General features: G+C 42.4%; 1 non-coding gene and 1 pseudogene across 1 annotated transcript; one reads left to right on the top strand and one right to left on the bottom strand.

The window, feature by feature from the left end:
- Positions 1-480: 480 nt before the first annotated feature.
- Positions 481-16407, top strand: LOC132229640 (4-hydroxybenzoate polyprenyltransferase, mitochondrial-like; annotated as a pseudogene).
- A 1350-nt stretch (positions 16408-17757) lies between these two features.
- LOC132232032 (U6 spliceosomal RNA) lies at positions 17758-17864 on the bottom strand. Its single transcript, XR_009452196.1, has one exon. It is a non-coding gene; the product is annotated as a U6 spliceosomal RNA (small nuclear RNA).
- Positions 17865-21723: the final 3859 nt, after the last annotated feature.

Raw genomic sequence — 21723 nt, 5'->3', positions numbered from 1 at the left:
GCACAGAACTTCATTAATCAATGAGAGAAAGAGGCGGTGGCCAGGGGACTACAGTCCTTTGTAGACCATTGTGGGCAACCTGAAGCCCTAAGCCCAAATCTAGCCATTTCTTCTTTGTTCCCAATTTTTCATCTGAATTTATAGAAATTCGTATCATGCTTCATCCAGTGCTCCAAAGCCTCATACACACACCTCAGCTAGTCTTCATGCTTAGCCTAATAGCTGCTGAATGAAAGAAGAGTCAGAAAGGGGGTGTTGGGAGGTAGAATTGGGACAAATATATGACGACAGAAGGAGACTTGACTTTGGGTGGTGAACACACAATGGGCAATACACAGTATTATAGAATTGTTCACTTGAAACTTGTTTAGTTTTAACCAATGTCACCCTAATAAATTTAATTATTATGATTATTTTTTTAGAAAAAATAAGTTTCTAGGCGTGGCTGTGGGGCTGGCTAGTGTAGCTGGTGTACCCAACATGAGGGACTGGCCACTCTCAGTGGGGCTAGGGCTGCACTGGCCTAGGCACAGCCTGTGGGCCACACGAGTCCTGGACTCTGCCCCCCCCCCCCCCCCCCCGCAGCCATACCTGTGCCTCATGCAATTGGACAAGCCCGTTGGGACCCAGCTGCTGTAGCTTCCATGTACCTGGAGCACTGGTTTGACAGCTGAACTAGGTTGATTTCCAGATTGGTACATGCTATCCCTCTTTGTCACTAGATTTATTCTGGTACGGGGAGCAGACTGTACTAGTAATGATATGTGGGACTGGGACTATGATAAAAAGGTTTACAAGAACAGCAAATTGCCCAATTGCTGTTAGAGACATTTCAACTTTTCAGTCCTTCTTTTTTGTCAGGGGACAGCTGACCCTGGCACTGTTCTGTGTCTGAATTACTACAGTATAGCTCTTGGAACAGCCTTCTTTCTTCTTGTCATCACCTACCCGCTAATGAAAAGAATTATGTACTGGCCTCAATTAGCCCTGGGGTTCTCTTTTAATTAGAGAGCTTTACTTGGATGGTCTGCTGTCAAGGGCTCCTGTGATCCATCTGTTTGCCTGCCTCTTTATTTTTCTGGAATTATGTGGACTCTAATATATGATACTATCCAGTCCCATCAGGACAAAAGAGATGACGCGCTGATTGGTTTTAAGTCCACGGCACTGATGTTCTGTGAAAACACCAAGCAGCGGCTCATTGGCTTCAGTGTAATGATGCTGGGGGCACTGAGCCTGGTGGGAGTAAACAGTGGTCAGACTGCACCCTACTCCTCTGCTCGGGCTGCTGTCGGAGCCCATCCGACTCACCAGATTTAAGCTCTAGACTAGTGGTTTTCCAACCTTCTGGCCCTTTAAATACAGTTCCTCATGTTGTGACCCAACCATAAAATTATTTTCGTTGCTACTTCATAACTGTAATGTTGCTACTGTTATGAATCGTAATGTAAATATCTGATATGCAGGATGGTCTTAGGCAACCCCTGTGAAAGGATCCTTTGACCTCCAAAGGGGTCGCGACCCACAGGTTGAGAACCGCTGCTCTAGACAGTCACAGACCTGAGGATTGTTGGGATAAATTTGCCTCCAACCGAGCATTAGGACTAATAGGTTTTGTTGTTGTTGTTGTTTTGTTTTTTTTAGGAATTGTCCTAGAGAACTTAATGGGGGTGGGGGTGGGGGGTGGTAAAGAAGATATGAAGCAAAGAAAAAAAATATAGATAGTAGAATAGAAAATTAGCAAATGAAGTTTATCTAGGAATTTTTAAATCAAACTTTTTCAAAACATTCTTAGGTCTTGTTACTACATAATTTGATTTGAATGAGTCTTATAGTATGTCAAAGAATTAAGAATCAGAAGATGAAGACAGAGGATATTTGCCTGGATTTTAGTTCAAGATTTAACCCCAAGGAGTGGAATCTGGGGAGAGACTGGGGAGAGAGGGGGAGCCGGGAGAGGTGGCAGCGAATTGAGTGCTGAGACACCCCTGAGCCCAAGACTGGGGCAGCCATTCTCTCCAGAGAGTGAGGCTCCTCCCCCCGGCCCCCAGGCAAGGAGCACAGCCACACCCAGATTCCACCCTGTACGAGATCAAGGATTAAAATAACCTTATCAGTCCCTGGGAGTTAACAGGGTCTGGCCTATAGAGGGATTTTCAATCCCAGCAACAACATAGCGCCGGTAACTAACTATTACGCAGTCAGCTCTGGGCAGTGAACTTCCACTGGAAAGAGAGGCCCTATAGCCCCAGATGCCTACCCCAGAACACTGCCACCCAGAGGCTGACCCACAAACTGACTCTTTGCTAAACACAAAATAAGGCAGTCTGGGAAATAAATGCGACCTGCTTTAAAATAAGGACTGTGGTTCACAACACAGAGGAACAGTATATCGCAGGGAAACTCAACACTCTCCTGAATACCTGGAAGGTCTAAGGTGAGCCACACTGAAGAATAGAAGAACCAAAGGACCTTCACTACTGCATTTTTTGCATTTTTTTTTCTTTTTTCACTTTTTAACTAAGAAATCAATTTTTTTTAATTTTTTTTTCTGTTCTTTTTTTTTTTTTCTTTTTCCATCACCTGATTTTACCCTTTTAATTACTACCTTCTTATTTTTTAACCAGTATTATTACTGCTACCATTTTACCATTTTTTAAAGTGCCATTTTATTTTCTCTTTATTTTATTTTGGGATTAGTGTTCTCCATTCTATTTTCATTGTTATATTATTGGTTGTTTCTAGTTTGCATTCATCTCCAGGGAGCTGTTGCTGGAATTTGTTGGGATTAATGGCTGTTCTATAGGAGTATTCTCCTCATATAAAAAGTCTCTTCCCCTCTTCCACTTCATTCTCTCTTTTCGCTCTTTTTTTCTTTTCTTTTCTTTTCTTTTCTCGCTTTTATTTTCCCCCCTCCTTTTTCCCGATTTCATTTTTGCACTCCTTTTTTTGGTCCCTACTTTTCTTTTCTTTTTTCTCTTTTATCTTTTTCTCTTCCTTCTTCCTTATCCCCTAATTCTCTTAATTCAGGTGGTCACCTTTATTTGGAGTTATTAATATCGTGAATATATTTGTGTATAGTGCCTGGTACATGGTGCCTTGTTGTGTTGTATTTTGTACCTTTAAATCAATGCAGCAGATCCAAGCAACAGCAACCTCCTGAGCACCACATCCTCTGCTGAGGAACAGCAGCTGTACGTGAAACCTCGCCCCACCAGCCAGAAGAGCCACCACAGCTGTGAACAGCACCCACCAGAGGAGCTGCTGCCAACTGAAGAGCAGCAGCTACCGCAACCACCCGAAGAGCAACCACAGACCAAGGAGTCACTGCCACCCAGGGAGCAACCACTGAACGACTCAACATCTAGATATGTCAGTGAGATCAAACATGGGTAGACAAAGAAACCCCCAAAGGAAAGAGAAGGAGGACTCTCCAGAAAAGCAGCTAAGTAATACAGAGGCATGCAACATGACAGATAAAGAATTCAGAATAAGGGTCCTAGAGTGCATAAACCGGATGGAGGAAAAAATCGACAACCTCTGCAAGAAGCAAGAAGAAACAGATGAAAAAAATCGATAACATATGGAAGAAGCTAGAAGAAACAGATGAAAAAATCGATAACATATGGAAGAAGCTAGAAGAAACAGATGAAAAAATCAACAACTTAAGTAAGACCCAAGAAGAAATGAAGAGTGATATAGCTGCAATGAAAAACTCCATTGAAAGTATCAAAAGTAGACTAGGAGAAGCGGAGGACCGAATTAGTGAATTAGAAGACAAGGAAGCAAAACACACCCAAAATGTACTGCAATTGGAGAAAAAAATTAAAAGACAGGAGGAGAGCCTAAGGGAGCTTTGGGACAACATGAAACGAAACAACATACGAATAATAGGAGTACCAGAACAACAGAAGGATGAACAAGGATTAGAAAACCTACTTGAAGAAATAATATCAGAAAACTTTCCTGAGGTGGGGAAGAAAAAAGTCACACAAGCCCAGAGAGTCCCAAACAAGGTGAACCCGAAAAGACCCACACCAAGACACATCATAATCACCATGGCAAATGTTCAGGAAAAAGAGAGAATCTTACAGGCTGCAAGAGAGAGATGGAAAGTTACATACAAGGGATCTCCCATTAGACTGTCAAATGATTTCTCAACAGAAACACATCAGGCCAGAAAAGAATGGACAGAAATTTACAAAGAGATGCAAAGCAAAGGACTGAATCCAAGAATACTCTATCCAGCAAGGCTATCATTCAAACTTGAAGGGGAAATAAGAAGCTTCACAGACAAAAAAAGGCTAAGGGAGTTTGTCACCACCAAGCCAGCAATGCAAGGAATGCTAAAGGGACTGGTATAAAAAGAAGAAATAAAAAGCTCAGAAAGAAAACAGCCACACACACACACAAAAAGAAATGGCTACAAACAAGTACCTTTCAATAATAACTTTAAACGTAAACGGACTAAATGCTCCAATCAAAAGACATCGAGTGGCTGAATGGATAAAAAAACATGACCCATACATCTGCTGTCTACAAGAAACCCACCTCATTAGAAGGGACTCACACAGACTGAAAGTGAAAGGATGGAAAAATATCTTTCAGGCAAATGGAAAGGAAAAGAAAGCTGGGGTAGCAATACTTATATCGGACAAAATAGACCTCAAAGTGAAGGCCTTAACAAGAGATAAGGAAGGCCACTTCATAATACTAAAGGGATCAATACAACAAGAAGATATAACCCTGGTAAACATATATGCACCCAATGTAGGAGCACCCAAATTCATAAAAAAACTCCTGGAAGATATCAAAGGAGAGATCGACAACAATACAATCATAGTAGGGGACTTTAATACACCATTGACAGCACTGGATAAGTCCTATAGACAAACAATCAGCAAAGATACAGCAATCCTAAATGACTCACTAGATCAGATGGACTTAATAGACATCTTCAGAACACTTCACCCCAAAGCCAGGGAATATACGTTCTTCTCAGGTGCTCATGGTACATCTTCAAAAATAGACCACATATTGGGTCACAAGCAAAGTATCCCCAAATTCAAGAAGATTGAAATCATAAAAAGCATCTTCGCAGACCACGATGGCATAATACTAGAAATAAACTACAATAAAAACAACCCAAAATACTCAAACACCTGGAAGCTGAATAGCATGTTATTAAATATTGATTGGGTTACCAATGAGATCAAAGAAGAAATTAAAAACATCCTGGAAACTAATGACAATGAAAACACAACAATCCAAAACCTATGGGACACAATGAAAGCAGTCCTGAGAGGGAAGTTTATAGCTCTACAGGCCTATCTCAAAAAACAAGAAAAAATGGTAGTAAATCATCTAACTCTACAACTCAAAGAATTAGAAAGAGAGCAACAAGAAAACCCCAGAGTGAGCAGAAGGAAGGAGATAATAAAGATTAGAGCAGAAATAAATGACATAGAGACCAAAAAAACAATACAGAAAATCAATGAAACCAAGAGCTGGTTCTTTGAAAGGATAAACAAGATTGACAAACCTCTAGCCAGACTCACCAAGAAGCAGAGAGAGAGGACCCAAATAAATAAAATCAGAAACGATAGAGGCGAAATAACAACAGACCCCACAGAAATACAAATGATTGTTAAAAAATACTATGGACAGCTCTACTCCAACAAACTAGACAACATGAAGGAAATGGACAAATTCCTAGAAAAATACAACATTCCAAAACTCAATCAGGAAGAATCTAAAAATCTCAACAGGCCAATAACTATGGAAGAAATTGAAGCAGTCATCAAAAAGCTTCCATCAAACAAAAGCCCAGGACCAGACGGCTTCACAGGGGAGTTTTACCAAACATTCAAGGAAGAACTAAAACCTATCCTCCTCAGACTACTACAAAAAATTCAAGAGGAAGGAACACTTCCAAGCTCATTCTATGAAGCCAGCATCACCCTAATACCAAAACCAGGTAAAGACAACACAATGAAAGAGAATTACAGGCCAATATCCCTCATGAACATAGATGCCAAAATCCTCAACAAAATCTTAGCAAATCGGATCCAGCAGTACATCAGAAAGATCATACACCATGACCAAGTAGGATTTATCCCAGGGATGCAAGGATGGTACAATATCCGCAAATCAATAAACGTGATACATCACATAAACAAATTGAAAGAAAAAAACCACATGGTCATATCAATTGATGCAGAAAAAGCATTTGACAAAATTCAACACCCATTTTTGATAAAAACTCTCAGCAAGGTGGGAGTAGAAGGATCATACCTCAACATAATAAAAGCCATATATGACAGGCCCACAGCCAACATCATACTCAATGGCTAAAAACTAACACCATTTCCCCTAAGAACAGGAACAAGACAGGGATGCCCCCTCTCACCACTCCTGTTCAACATAGTACTGGAAGTGTTAGCCATTGCAATTCGGCAAGAAGAAGAAATAAAAGGCATCCAAATTGGAAAAGAGGAAGTAAAACTGTCCTTATTTGCAGACGACATGATATTATACATACAAAACCCTAGAGATTCCATCAAAAAGCTACTAGACTTAATACATGAATTTGGCAATGTAGCAGGATACAAAATTAACCCCAAGAAATCTGAGGCATTTCTATACACCAATAGTGAACTTTCAGAAAGAGAGATTATAAAAACAATCCCGTTTACCATTGCACCAAAAAAATTAAGCTACCTAGGAATAAACTTAACTAAAGAGGTAAAAGACCTCAACTCAGAAAACTACAGGATGTTGAAAAAAGATATAGAGGAAGACATAAACAGATGGAAGAACATACCGTGTTCATGGATTGGTAGAATCAACATCATTAAAATGTCCATACTACCCAAAGCAATCTATAAATTCAACGCACTTCCCATTAAAATACCAACGGCATACTTCAGAGATCTAGAACGAACTCTCCAAAAATTCATCTGGAATAAAAAAAGACCCCAATAGCTGCAGCAATCCTGAAAAAGAACAAAGTAGGTGGGATCTCAATACCAGATATCAAGTTGTATTACAAAGCCACTGTTCTCAAAACTGCCTGGTACTGGCACAAGAATAGGCATATAGATCAATGGAATAGAATAGAGAGCCCAGAAATCGGCCCGAACCAATATGCTCAATTAATATTTGACAAAGGAGGCAAGAACATACAATGGAGCCAAGATAGTCTCTTCAATAAATGGTGCTGGGAAAATTGGACAGATATATGCAAGAAAATGAAACTTGACCACCAACTTACACCATACACAAAAATAAACTCAAAATGGATAAAGGACTTAAATGTACGACAGGAAACCATAAAAATTCTAGAAGAATCCAAAGGCAACAAAATCTCAGACATATGCCGAAGCAATTTCTTCACTGATACAGCTCCTAGGGCACTTGAAACTAAAGAAAAAATGAACAAATGGGACTACATCAAAATAAAAAGCTTCTGCACAGCAAAAGAAACCATCAACAAAACAGCGAGAAAACCCACTGTGTGGGAAAACATATTTGCCAATGACATATCTGATAAGGGCCTAATCTCCAAAATTTATAGGGAACTCATACAACTTAACAAAAGAAAGATAAACAATCCAATCAAAAAATGGGCAAAGGACCTAAATAGACACCTTTCAAAAGAGGACATCCAGAAAGCCAAGAGACATATGAAAACATGCTCAAAGTCACTAATCATCCGAGAGATGCCAATCAAAACAACAATGAGGTACCATCTCACACCTGTCAGACTGGCTATCATCAACAAATCAACAAACGACAAGTGCTGGAGAGGATGTGGAGAAAAAGGAACACTTGTGCACTGCTGGTGGGAATGCAGACTGGTGCAGCCACTATGGAAGACAGTATGGAGTTTCCTTAAAAAACTGAAAATGGAACTCCCATTTGACCCTGTGATCCCACTTCTAGGACTATATCCCAAGAAACCAGAAACACCAATCAGAAAGGATATATGCACCCCTATGTTCATAGCAGCACAATTCACCATAGCTAAGATCTGGAAACAGCCTAAGTGCCCATCAGTAGATGAATGGATTAGAAAACTGTGGTACATCTACACGATAGAATACTATGCTGCTGTAAAAAGGAAGGAACTCTTACCATTTGCAACGGCATGGATGGAACTGGAGAGCATTATGCTAAGTGAAATAAGCCAGTCAATAAAGGAAAAATACCACATGATCTCACTCATTCATGGACAATAGAGACCATTATAAACTTTTGAACAATAATAGATACAGAGGCAGAGCTGCCTCAAACAGATTGTCAAACTGCAGCGGGAAGGCCGGGGAGGGTTGGGGGGCAGGAGGTAGGGGGGTAAGAGATCAACTAAAGGACTTGTATGCATGCATATAAGCATAACCAATGGACATAAGACACTGGGGGATAGGGGAGGCTAGGGGACTGTCTAGGGCGGGGGGATAAAATGGATACATATGTAATACCCTTTGTAGTACTTTAAGCAATAAAAAAAAAAAAAAAAAAAAAAAGATTTAACCGCAAAATTCTTCCTCTGTCACAGAACCTTGGAACTCCTCAGGATTTGAGGTGACCTTGAGTATTTAAGTTGATGCTTTCTTCTGCTCATTATGATTCTTATCTGTAGTTATGGACACTGCATGGGTTTTGGCACTTTAGAGGAAACCTCATCTAAATGAATGTCTGTAGGAGAAAGGGACTCTCTTTTTAGGGAAAATCAAAAATGCCACAGTGGGGGTTAGGTGGGAGAAGAAGATTCTGCTTCTATGTAGGTCTAGATTTGAGATATTCTGCTGCATAGGGGTGAGGATGAGTTGTGTTTATTAAGTATTTTGTGCCAGGCAGCGTGCCATGTGCTAGGAATACCAGGATGATTGGGTGCCTCTGTCTATCTAGTGTCATTAACTCCGATGGGAGAGGAGACAGAGAAAAAACATTTCAATGCAATTTGATCAGTGTTGTGCAAACTGCTAATTGCTGCCCCTGAAACCATTCCCTCTTTGTAGTTGTTAGAACCCTGCCTTCATTCAGGCTGCAGGGTGTCCAGCTAAATTCCGCCCCCACCCCCCCCGGGTTCCTGTCATGCCAGGCGTGCCTGTGACAAATCTGATGATTGGGACATGTACAGAGCTCTAATGGGGCTGCCATTGGAGCTGCTGTCCTGATAAAGGGGGATGGTCACATGGGACACTGCCCTCTCTCTTTTTCCTACTTTGAATATGAACATAATACCCAATGATGCAGCAACCATCCTATCTAATAAAAGAGTGATATGCAAATTAACCATCACTCCTCACTCCATCAGTCCGTCACAAAGATGGCTGCGGCCACCAAACTGGAGTGAGCAGGAGGCTTGTGTTGGCCCCGGCAATGGAGGAAGCCAAGCTTCCCGCCTGCCCTGGCTGGCCCTGAGCTCCGCTCAAGGCTACAAAGTTTCAATGACAGAAGATAAATAAATCCCAGATACCTGCTTCCAGCCCATAGGCGTGGCCAGCCTGAAAATGGCCATCAGCCCCTCACTCAGGTGGGCCAGACACCCCAGTGGGACCCCCCCACCCTGAAGGGGCTGTGGCCAGCCTGCAAACAGCCATCAGCCCCTCATCCAAGGTGGCCAGGCACCCCAGTGGGACTCCCACACACACCCTGAAGCAGCTGTGACCAGCCTGAAAATGGCAACAAAGTTTCAATTATAGAAGCTAAATAAATACCAGATACCTGCTTCCAGCCATCCTCCACTGGGAGCTTGGGTGGCTGGGGGCCGTGGCCAGCCTGCAAACAGCCATCAGCCCCTCACCCAGGATGGCCACACCCTCATGGGGTGAGGGTCCCTGCTGGGGGGCTTGGCCAGCCTGCCAACAGCCCTCAGCTCCTCACCCAGACTGGCCAGGCACCCCAGCAGGACCCCCCACTCTGAAAGGGCTGTGGCCAGCCTGCAAACAGCCATCAGCCCCTCACCCAGGCTGGCCAGGCACCCCAGGGGAGACCCCCACCCTGAAGTGGGTGTGACCAGCCTGCAAACAGCCATCAGCCTCTCACCCAGGCTGGCCAGGCACCCCAGCGGGACCCCCACCCTGATCTGGAACACCCTTCAGGGCAAACCAGCCGGCCCCCACCCATGTACCAGGCCTCTATCCTATACAATAAAAGGGTAATATGCAAATTGACCCTAACAGCAGAATGACTGGGAATGACTGGTCACTATGACACACACTGACCACCAGGGAGCAGACGCTCAATGCAGGAGCTGCCCCCTGGTGGTCAGTGCGCTCCCACAGGGGGAGCTCTGCTCAGCCACAAGCCAGGCTGATGGCTGCCAGCACAGCGGTGGTGGCGGGAGACCCTCCTGCCTCCTCAGCAGTGCTAAGGATGTCCAACTGCAGCTTAGGCCTGCTCCCCGCTGGCAAATGGACATCCCCTGAGGGCTCCCGGGCTGCCAGAGGGATGTCTGACTGCCAGCTTAGGTCCAATCTCCTGGGGAGTGTGCCTAAGCTAACAGGTGGACATCCCCTGAGGGGTCCCAGACTGCGAGAGGGCACAGACTGGGCTGAGGGACCCTCTGAGTGCACAAAACTAGTGGGCCTCTAGTTTTAAAATATAAAATTGTCTATATTTAAGGTTTACAACATGATGTTTAGCTATGCATGTACACAGTGAAGTGATTACTATGGGCAAGCTAATTAAATATCCATTTCCTCATGTAGTTACCACTTATTCTTTTTGTGGCCAGAGCATCTAAATTTTCTGTTAGTGAATTTCCATTATACAATACAGTATTATCCTATATAATAAAGAAGTAATATGAAAATTAACCCTCACGCCCTCACAAGATGGCTGCTTATGACCAGGCTGGCAGGGGGGTTAGTGAGGGATGACCAAACAACTGAACAGCAGGCTGCATGGGGCGACCAGGCCCCAGGGGGGTTAGTGAGGGGCTACCAGGCTGGCAGGGGGTCAGTTGGGGCTGACCAGGACAACAGGGGGGGCATTTGGGAGTGACCAGGTCAGCAGGGGGGTCAGTTGAGGGCGATTATGCTGGCAGGGGGGGCAGTGAGGGGTGACTAAGCCAGTGGGGGGGCAGTGAAGGGTGACCAGGCTGGCAGAGGGGGCAGTTATGGGTGACCAGGCTGGCGGGGGGTGGGGGGGGACAGTTAGGGGCAACCAGGCTGGCAGGCAGGTGAGCAATTAGGAGCCAGTGGTCCAGGATTGTGAGAGGGATGTCCGACTGCTGGTTTAGACCCTATCCCCATGATTGGGCCTAAACTGGAGGTCGGACATCCTCCAAGGGGTCCTGGATTAGAGAGGTGCAGGCTGGGCTGAGGGGACCCCCCATGCATGAATTTTGTGCACCGGGCCTCTAGTTAACTATAATCGTCATGCTGTACATTAGAGCTCTGGACGTGTTAATCTTATATGCTGCAACTTTGTACCCTTTGACCAATATCACCCCCCTCTTCCCTGCCCCAGGTCCTACTCTCTGCTTCTAAGTAGATTCCACACATAAGTCAGATCATGCAGTATTTTTCTTTCTGTGTCTGGTTTACTTCACTTACAGTAGATTAATGTCCTCTATGTTTATGTACAGGGTGTCCCAAAAATATATACACACTTTAATAGCTGTTAACTCAGTTTGGAAAATGAAATGTATTTTAATAAACACTGCCTTTATAATTATTCAAAGTGTGTGTATACATTTTTTGGGACATCCTATATCTTGTTGCAAAAGGCAAGGTCTCTTTCCTTTTTAAGGCTGAATAATAGTCTTTCTTTATCTGTATGTATACCACAGCTTCTTTATTCATTCATCCATTGATCAGCAGCCATCAGCTGATGTGACCATGAAAGAGACAAACATGAGGGAAAAAGTAAGATAATGTTGGAGATGTTAGCTCTGCCATCACTGAGCTCCTGAATCTGTGCCAGCTGCTGTCAAAATCCCAAATCTCCTTATGTGAGAAAAATACATCTGTATTTATTTTGAACTGCTGTAAGGCAGGTTTTCTGCTACTTGCAATGAAAGACATTCCTAAACAAGACAGCTCCTGTAGGCATGAAGAAAAGATATATTTCTTTCAGAATACTAAACAGCTGAGAGTAAGCACTATGCCCTCTGTTATGTGGGAAGAGTGCTTGGCCAAATGCCTCTTAATTTTTAACAAGGACATACTGCACCACTCCGGGTGCAATTAAGAGAGACAGAAAACTTGGATGGACCTGCCTCGTGGGAGATTCTAGTCTAATTTGAGATATGCTCCCCTAAAGTCTTCCATACTCAAGACAGTCTGCAAGCAAGGGCCAAGCTTGTCACGATGTCACGTGAGTGACTCCATGTGTTGGGGGATCTAGGCTGGGAATTCACAGTTTCCTCTGACTTGGGTCACACCAGAGCCATCCTCAGTCCACATTTCAGGTTGAACCCTTGCCACGTTTTCCAGAAGCATGGCCTTACAAACCCTGGCTGAGGCCAGATTCACAGATATGCAGCTGCCAAGACTAACAAACTGGTAGACAGTCTTTTTGCTGCCCTCGCAACTCCCAAAGAGATACCTGCTTTTTCCAGTAATTCACGTCTCTTTCTCTGCCTTGCCCTTTTCTTTCGCAGGCACAAGTGGAGAGTCTCACAGATGGCTTTGGGGGAAATAACTGCTTATTCTCAAACAAGCAGTTGGGAGACACATTCCTGCTCCCTCCCTTCCTCCCTCAGAGTTCTTGGCCTGCCTTGGCCCTGTCTCCGGGAGATCATGATGCTGCTGCCTCACTCTGCAAGTCCCCGTACCTTTCAGCAGCCCTGCTGGCAGCCTGGGCTGCTAGCGTTTACATTTTTCTTCTAAGCAGCCTGGCAAATTGGAGCCTTTGATTTTCTGTTCTAAAGCCTGGCTTTTAATATCTAGGCTGAAGGGAGCGTTCAGCGTTGTGCCCATGAACCCACAGACCTCAGGCAGTTCTTCCACCCTTTCTCCCATACTTACCTGTAACCTCCAAGGTGAGTCTCAGGATACAGACAAACCACTGGGAGTGAGCTGGTTTGAACTGGAGCCCCATTCATGGGGAGGTGGGGCAGGACAAGTGGGGTGCCCATAGAGTGTGAGTTGGCATTGAGGGCTGGAAGAGAAGCCTTGAAGGATCCATGAAAATGCTATGCCTAGGATCCTATATAATAAAAAGGTAATATGCAAATCAAACGAATGGTGGAACAACCGGTTGCTATGACGCACACTGACCACCAGAAGGCAGACGCTCAATGCAGGAGCTGCCCTCTGGTGGTCAGTGCTGCGCTCCCACAGGGGGAGCTCTGCTCAGCCACAAGCTGGGCTGACGGCTGCAGTGGCAGGAGCCTCTCCCGTGTCCACAGCGGCGCTAAGGATCGTCAGTCAGACATACCCTGAGGGCTCCCAGACTGCTAAAGGGCGCAGGCTGGGCTGAGGGACCCCTGCCCCCCCCCTCATCCCCCATGAGTGCACAAATGTCGTGCACCTGGCCTCTTAAAATAAGGGCAAGCACAGTTTGTGTTCTTTCATTTACCGTAGTTTCAGTGGGTTGGCGGCAGTGGGTTTTAAAGCAATTGCTTAGACAAAGCTAATCTACTTGTTGTCAAAAATGAAAATAACCATTGGGACAAAAGGCAAGTGACATCTGACATTCATGAAACCAGGGATGTGTTAAAACATGGTCTTGTCTTTGGGTTTTCATTTCCACTGAAATAAGTGGAAACTGATCCTGAGTAAGACTTATTTTTGCTTCTGCCTAAAATTCACTTTATGTATCCTCCTGAGTTTTAGTTTCTTCACTGGTAACTTGGGGATAAATATATATGTTCTCTCCCCAACCCCCCTTTTCCTCCTTTTTTTTTTTTTTCTAAAATCTCTACTATCCAGGAGCCAAATAAGAATAGTCTGTCATAAAGCAAAAGGCAGGAAGGCAAAGCTCAGAGAGACATAAGTCAATACCCATTTCCAAACATGACTTGCTATCCAGGCAGAGAGGGGACAGAGCTGCTTAAAACTGTTAGTCTGTGATGCATTTTCATCCCTTTAGCCTTTACAGACTTTTAGGGAACCAGCTCTCAGATTTCAGAATCCACAGGGTAGACACACTCCATGTATTGCCCTCCCCTGTCTCTGTTTTTGGAGGGGAGGCTTGAATCCAGAGGCAAGAACTGAGACAACTGGACAACACAGAGTGGGTAGGTGCATCCTTTTGGAAAACTGAGGCTACATATAACTAGAACTTGACTTTAGAGCTTCAGAGAAAAGGGCACATGGTTCTAATATTCAGCAATATCCACTTCTAGATAGGGACTGTGATCCCATGTCCTTTGAAGTCAGGCATTGAGTAGAGGGGACTAGAGGGGGCCGATGACATCTGAGCAGGGGTGTCATGTATTACTTATAACCCCAATGACTGGTGTGGGACCCTCCCGCTCGCGCTCTATCTCTGTCATGCCAACCAAGGGGCCATGTGTTTTAGATGCAGTTGGGGGGAGCACAGACTCTGCAAGGCTGAATTGCAGAGGCACCACAGGAGGGATAGTTGCCCTGGAGAGTGTCTTGCATTGTAGAGGGTTTTGTGTGAACAGTAAGTCAGCTTTTGTGGTATTGGGTGGGGGAGCATAGCAGCTTAGCAGCCTACACTGAACAGTACAGGGCGTGTGGAGAGCGAACTTGTGTTCTTCCTTTGGTGGCTTTCCTTACACGCTGCCCACTTCTAAGCAGCCAAACCACCGCAGAGTGTCCCACTTCTCTTGTGTTTTTCCTCTATCCCAAGCCCAGAGTAGCAGCTGTGTGGAGGGTTGCAGCTGTTGGAAATGAAGGGGGGAAATGTCTACTCCCCTTCCCTTCAGAATTAGTCTTGTCACATAAATGGTTTACATACTGGTGGTCTCCACAGATGCCAAGCATGTGTTCTCAGGTGCTTCCCCTGGTCCACGTGCAGCCCCATCCCAATGCACAGACAGGAGCCACGGACCCCCCACAGAGCCAAGAGGCATTGTAACACTTTGGGGAGCCCTGGGTTCTCTTTGGAAACCGGCAGACCTGATGTGCGCCACCCACACACCCAGCTGTTGCAGAACTGATGCAGCCACAAGCAAAGAGAATCTGCAGAGCTATTTCCTGGCAAGAGATGATGAATGTGGTTTGGTCTTTTTTCTTTTCCCAGAGTATGAAAATAGTATATCTCAAATGACTGAGAAAGGGATAGTGTGCCTGAAAGGTAGTTTGTTATTCCTGTGGATTTGCTTACCATATCTTTTCCTCAACTATATTCTATTCCTGAGGTTTTTAGAATTTGTATCACAATATCGATATGGATATTATTTTAGCTTAAATGAGTGTAATCATAGATTAATGTAAGTTTCCATAGCATTTATTTTAAAACTGATATCCATATTTAAATACATGTAAAATGTAATAATTAAAATTTATAAACTGATTAAAAGATGGTAGCATTAAAAAATATGTTCAAACCTAAAAATGGAGCTTTTAAGATATATTACCAAAGCATATCTTCCCAGGAAAGTTCTAGTCTTTTATTACTTTTCTTTGTGTCTTTACCTATACCGCAGGGTTATTGATTAGGTGGTGTTGGAGTAAACCAATATATCTAAGACATTGGCTGTTAAGGCGTATTTCTGCTCATTAAATTAGTTAAAAAATATGGACAGAACTTACTAACAATTATCTTCAATTTTATATTCATATGAATCCAAAAGATGAAAAAAAAATTGCCAGGTTTGTTTTATATGCACTTATTCCATTTAATAAATTTACAAAGTTTTTGTTCCCTTCCACTAACTAAATTGCATTTCTTTAATTCTGGTACAAATTCTAGCTCCACATTTCTGACCCAGGGGTAAAATAATCTAACTGGAAATGAAAGGACAATGATCATTCTGAACTTTAATATAATTAATTACACTTAATAGGCCTGATGGCCCAATATTGATTGGTGATAAACACAATCACCGTGGTAGGGTTTGGATGAATCCTCACTTATGTTGAATTGAAACACATAAATGCACATCTCTGTGTCCAGTTCTCATTTACTCAAATTTCATCTTTGGAAACGACATCCTGACTCATTAGGGCAAATTTCAGATGAAAATTATAATATAGATATTAAATTAAAACACAGATTTGGGCTAAGTTCTACTCTTCACTGTGCTCAGACAGCCTTCATGACTTTGATAGGAAAACTTGCCTGCACATATGTGGATAAGATTTGGCCTGAGGTGGCTGGATCTCAGTGGTAGTCATGTACCGAACTGGAAATTGCTTAGTCCATTAATGAATTCTCAAATTCTTCACTGCAGGCATCTTTTTGGCTGGGCTGCCAGTTGAGACTAATAAAGCCCAAAGGGACTCTGAAATCTGTGACATGAAGTACCCAACTCTTTAGGCTGGATGAGAATCAAGGTGCATAATTGACTATGTCTCAACCTCTGTCTATCTTAGAGAGTCTGCAAAGGTTAATACTTTTCTGAAGTCTCTAAAAGAAGAATTGTGTAGCTTGACTCAACAGGAAGAATTGGTCTTGAGAGTGTGACCTTAGGAGGAAATGGTTAAGAGAGGGAAATCAGAAATTTCTCATTAATGTAGCATTCCTGTCCCTCCTCTTACATCCCTTTACACAGATGGCTAGCTATGAAATCGTTTCTTCCACTTGTTTGTTTTCAGTGTCATAGACTGAAATATATATTGAAAAGTTTATTAGCAATAAGCTGTAAATCTTTGAATGTTTAAATAATAGTCTTAATAAAAATTTATTTTTAAAAGAATATTTCTTTTTATTATTTTTCAATAACAGTTTACATTCAAAATTAATTTGTATTAGTTTCAAGTGTACAGCATAGTGGTTAGACTATCAAATACTTTACAAAATAGTCCAACCAATATCTCAAGTACCCACCTGGCAATGTACATGGTTATTATAATACCAGAGGCTCAGTACATGAAATTCGTGCACTGTGTGTGTGGGGGGGGACGGGGGGAGGGGTTGTCCCTCAGCCCAGCCTGCACCCTCTCCAATCTGGGACCCCTCAGGGGATGTCTAAGTGCCGGTTAAGACCCAATCCCTGTGGACATCCATCTCACAAACCGGGACTGCTGGCTCCTAACTGCTCGCCTGCCTGCCTGCCTGATTGCCCCAAACCGCTTCTGCCTGTCAGCCTGATCACCCCCTAACCACTCCCCTGCCAGCCCGATTGATGCCTAACTGCTCCCCTGCTGGCCTGATCACCCCCAACTGCCCTCCCCTGCTGGCCCGATTGCCCCCAACTGCCCTCCACTGCCAGCCATCTTGTGACAATATGGGGGCAGCCATCTTGTGATGATGTGGGGGTGGCCATATTGTAATGACATGGGGGCAGCTATCTTGTGATGACATGGGGCAGCCATCTTGTGATGATGCGAAAGCATGAGGGTCAATTTGCATATTACCTCTTTTTTATATAGGATTGTTGACTATATTCCCTATTTTGTATTTTTTATCTCAGTGACTATTTTGTTACTACCAATTTCTATTTCTTAATCCCTTTACCTTTTTCACTTAGGTCCCTCCATCCTCCACTCCACACCCCCAGCCCCTGGCAACTATCATTCTAATCTATATTGATGAATCTGTTTCTATTTTTTGTTTATTTATTTTGTTCTTAAGATTTCACATATAAGTGAAATTATATGGTATTTGTCTTTCTCTGTCTGACTTATTTCACTTAGTACAATACCCTCTAGGTCCATCTATGCTGTCAAAAGTATGGAACACTTCACAAATTTGCATGTCATTCTTGTGTAGGGGCCATGCTAATCTTCTCTGTATTGTTCCAATTTTAGTGTATGTGGTGCCAAAGCGAGCACCAAAAAAGGAAAATTCTTAATTAAGATCAGTACTTACTAAAATTTTATAGATTCAAAAAGACTTCCTTGATTTTTTCCATTGGGCATTACTATTGAATTGGGATAATATTTAAAGTAAGCATATCAGTTAAGATAGGCCTAAGTTATGCTTGGTAACAAACAGCTTCAAAATTTTGGAGGTTTAAAACATTTGCTTGAGTTGTATGTCCATTGCAGGTTGGTTTCTGTGGGAAATGGCTAAGGAGATGGTCATCGTCTCATGCCAGGAAACAGTATAGGAAAGCCTGTATGTCCATGTGGCCATATTGTCAAGACAAGAAAAAGAAAAGGGGGGTAGGGAGGACACAAAGGAACAAAGCAGATTATACACTGATTTTTATATCTGTCTCTCGGAAGTGACACACATCACATCTGTTCACATTTCATTGACCAAAGTATTTAAATGGCCACACCTAAAGGAAAACTAAAAATATTTGGCAAACAACATTAATGACTGCATTTTTTGATTGTTGATTCCCACGCTGGACTTTTTAGGTGCTAATCCACCTAAGTGCAGTAAATACTGAAGTGTATTTTAATTAGATGTCTCACAGAGACATCTAGATTTTGACCTATACCACTGAAAAGTTTGCCCTTTTAGGCCTGAAAATGAGCTTAGCTGTACCATCAAAGTTTAATGGAGCAAATGATTAGCCAGCATTCAGAGTATCTCTCTTTTGGGACATAATAAGAAGGGGCCAGGTAATAAGCAAGCACAAGAAGACAACTCTGGTATAGAAAAAAAAAAAAGACAGACTTTGAAGTCAGAAGACCAGTTGTTGTTGTTGTTGTTGTTGTTTTTGAGGTAAATCAATAATATGGAAATTATTAAATCTCAGAGGGAAGGCAGGAGAGAGTGGGTGGAAAGAGATCAACCAAAGAACTTGTATGCATATATGCATAACCCATAGACACAGACAAGAGGGTGGGATTGGGGTAGAAGGGGTCAATGGAGAAAAAAGGGGGACATATGTAATACTTTCAACAATAAAGATTTAAAAAAATAATATGGATTGGAAATATCTGCAAGAAATAAGTTAAAAGAATAAAATAAGAAAGTTGCAGAATAATACGTATGGAATGATAAAGTTCATTTAAGATGAAATATACTTGTAAAAGTAAACTCTCTGTATTGAATTACATGTGTACATACATTTATAGAAAATACTAGTGACCCAGTGCCCAGATTCGTGCACATTGAAAGGAAATTAATTAGAAGGTGGCCGGCAGGGCAGGACCGGGCGAGACTGGCCGGACATGCCCTGGAGCCAACCTCCCGTGGTCCCTCCCCAGTGTCTGCAGAGTGAACAGAGTCCCTTCAGCAGTGGGGTCCCTAGGCCTGGCCTGTGGGGATTGGGCTGAAACTGGCTCTCTGACATCCTCTTAGGGGGTCCTGGAGTGTGAGAGGGCACTCTGCAAAGTTGCTGTCATATACAGTGTGGAATGCAAATGCAAGTGTGCAGTTATCCAGATTCAGGCCCACAGTGCCCCAACAACAACTTAACCCATAGCCGAAGGTGGAACTGTGTAGCCCTGTGAGGAATCGGGCTCCCTCCTCTCTGGTTTTGGGGTGCGTCAACGAGAACCACCGCTGCCAAGTCACTGCAGCTTGGCAGCTCCTATGTTGAGCCTCTGCCCCCTGGTGGTTAGTGCGCATCATAGTGACTGGTCAGATGGTAGAAGGAACATTTAGCATATTAGCCTTTTATATATATAGATAGAAAAATGTCTGTGAGAGTAGTAGTCACTTATGCAGACAGATTTTAATTTTTAGCTGGTTATTTTTTCATGCAATTTACTAGTATAAACAGATTTTTTATTTTTTAAATTGATCTTTATTATTTAAAGTATTACAGATGTCCCCCTGTTTCCCTCCTTTGGCCCCCCTCCTCACCACTTCTGTTCCCTCCCAGGCCTTCACCCCACTATGTCTGTGTGCATGGTTTTTCAAAGTTCTTTGGTTGATCTCAGAAGAGCAGTTTTAAGCTCTAACTGGCTTTGCTGGCTAAGTAATCATGTATCCATTGTTTATGCTATGGGAGCCTTAGTTTCTCTACCTGGAAGGTAAATAATCAGATGGATAGTACATGTAGAATACTTTCTGCCTCATACGCACTATGTAACTATCATAGAATGGAAGAATATGCTATTCTGAGCCATGGGCATGTCTGAGCTGTGTCCAGATTTTAAGGAATCCCTAACTCTATCTCAGAAAATAGAATTGGCATTTGGTATGCCACCAACCCATATCATTTTTATATGTTAGTAACTCTATAAAACAACTAATAAAGGTAATACAGGATTATTTTACACCATGATATCCAAAGCTTATATCAGTTGCCAGCACAGAACAGAGAAACCAGGAGAGTAATAAGTAAAGTAACAGAACAGAAAACAAATTCTGAACAGGAAATGAACAAAACACAAAATGAAGTGTCATTGGAGGAAGGCAGAGTAAAATATAGTGAGACCAAAATGTAAGTTGCTAGGTCTGTACATCTGATGTCATTACATTATAAACCTATGTATTATGTGCAAGCTCCCTTCTTTATTATATCACTACAGTTTGAATATTTAGGACTCTTTGCTTATACTGTAGACATACTAATTGAAAATTTAAGTTCTGGAATTTTTTTGTCATATTAAAAGCTTAAAGTGTTTCTTTTCTTCTTTCCCCTTTCTCCCTCTCTCTCTTAGTTTCTGTTACTTTTATTAATTATACCTGCCATGTTTCAGGTAGAATACTGGATTAGGGATACCAATGTGTTTAAATTATTTTCCCTGCCATAGAAGGATGCAAAAGCAAGAGATAGTAATGAGGTGAGGCTGAAATACATGTAGATTAGAATGCTATAAGAGCAAGAAAAAGAAATTATCTAACAATGTTTAGGGAGGTCAGGGAAGGATTCACAGAAAATGTGACATTTGAATTGGGTTCACTATCTAAGAAGAAAGGTAGGTAGAAGAAACAACATTCTACATTTGAATGCCAATTAATTTAAAGTTTCTGAAATACAGGTGAAGAGATAAAATTACAAAGATAGGCAAAGATATGATGGTCTTTGTAGACCATGGCCAAGGAGTTTAGAGTGAATCCTTAGTGGACTTTAGATAGGTTGATAAAAAAAAGGACTAACATTTTTATTTATGGAATGTCCACATTATTACATTATAAATGTAAAAAATACTGCTTGTTCTCAAGTTTATGAATTTGTGAATTACTATATTAATCTATGTATTGGTATCTAAAACTAACTCCTTACTTTGGCTCATCTATGTGATCAAGGTTAGCTTCATAATATAGCAAATCTCCTGCCCTGATCTTCAAGTCATTTCATAAAAGTATCAGTCCCTAGTTCACATTAGGGAACCTAGTGCACATACTCGGTAGTTTAACTCCAAAGCACTTGAGCGTGATTCATTTCTTGGAGTTGTGCTTGACTTTCGTGTAATTGTTACAAACACACAGACACAGGGAACGTCCTCGAGATTTTTCCATTGTGTAACTCAGTGCTGAAAGCTTTCAAAATGAGCAGAGTTGGCACGCAGTTTCTTTCACTTTCCTATGCCATCTAGGTATTGCCAACAACCCTAAGTGCTGAACAAGCTAAATTTTGATAGTCAAAGAGCCAAAGGTTCTATGGTCTTAACTTTTCAGTGTGAGTTCAATTTGTTGCATGTTATGATAATAAATACCTTTGGAAAAAAGCAAGTATAAACGAATAACCATGATTCAAAGTGCATTAACAAGTTGGAAACATTTTGGTCATTGTTTCTGGATGCTTTAAAAGAAAACTCAGTAACACATGCTCTTTTTATC

The sequence above is a fragment of the Myotis daubentonii genome, chromosome 3 (assembly GCF_963259705.1).
Source record: "Myotis daubentonii chromosome 3, mMyoDau2.1, whole genome shotgun sequence".
Taxonomy (NCBI): Eukaryota; Metazoa; Chordata; class Mammalia; order Chiroptera; family Vespertilionidae; genus Myotis; species Myotis daubentonii.
Note: the sequence above shows the minus strand (reverse complement) of the source record. Positions and strands in the feature narration are given on the sequence as shown.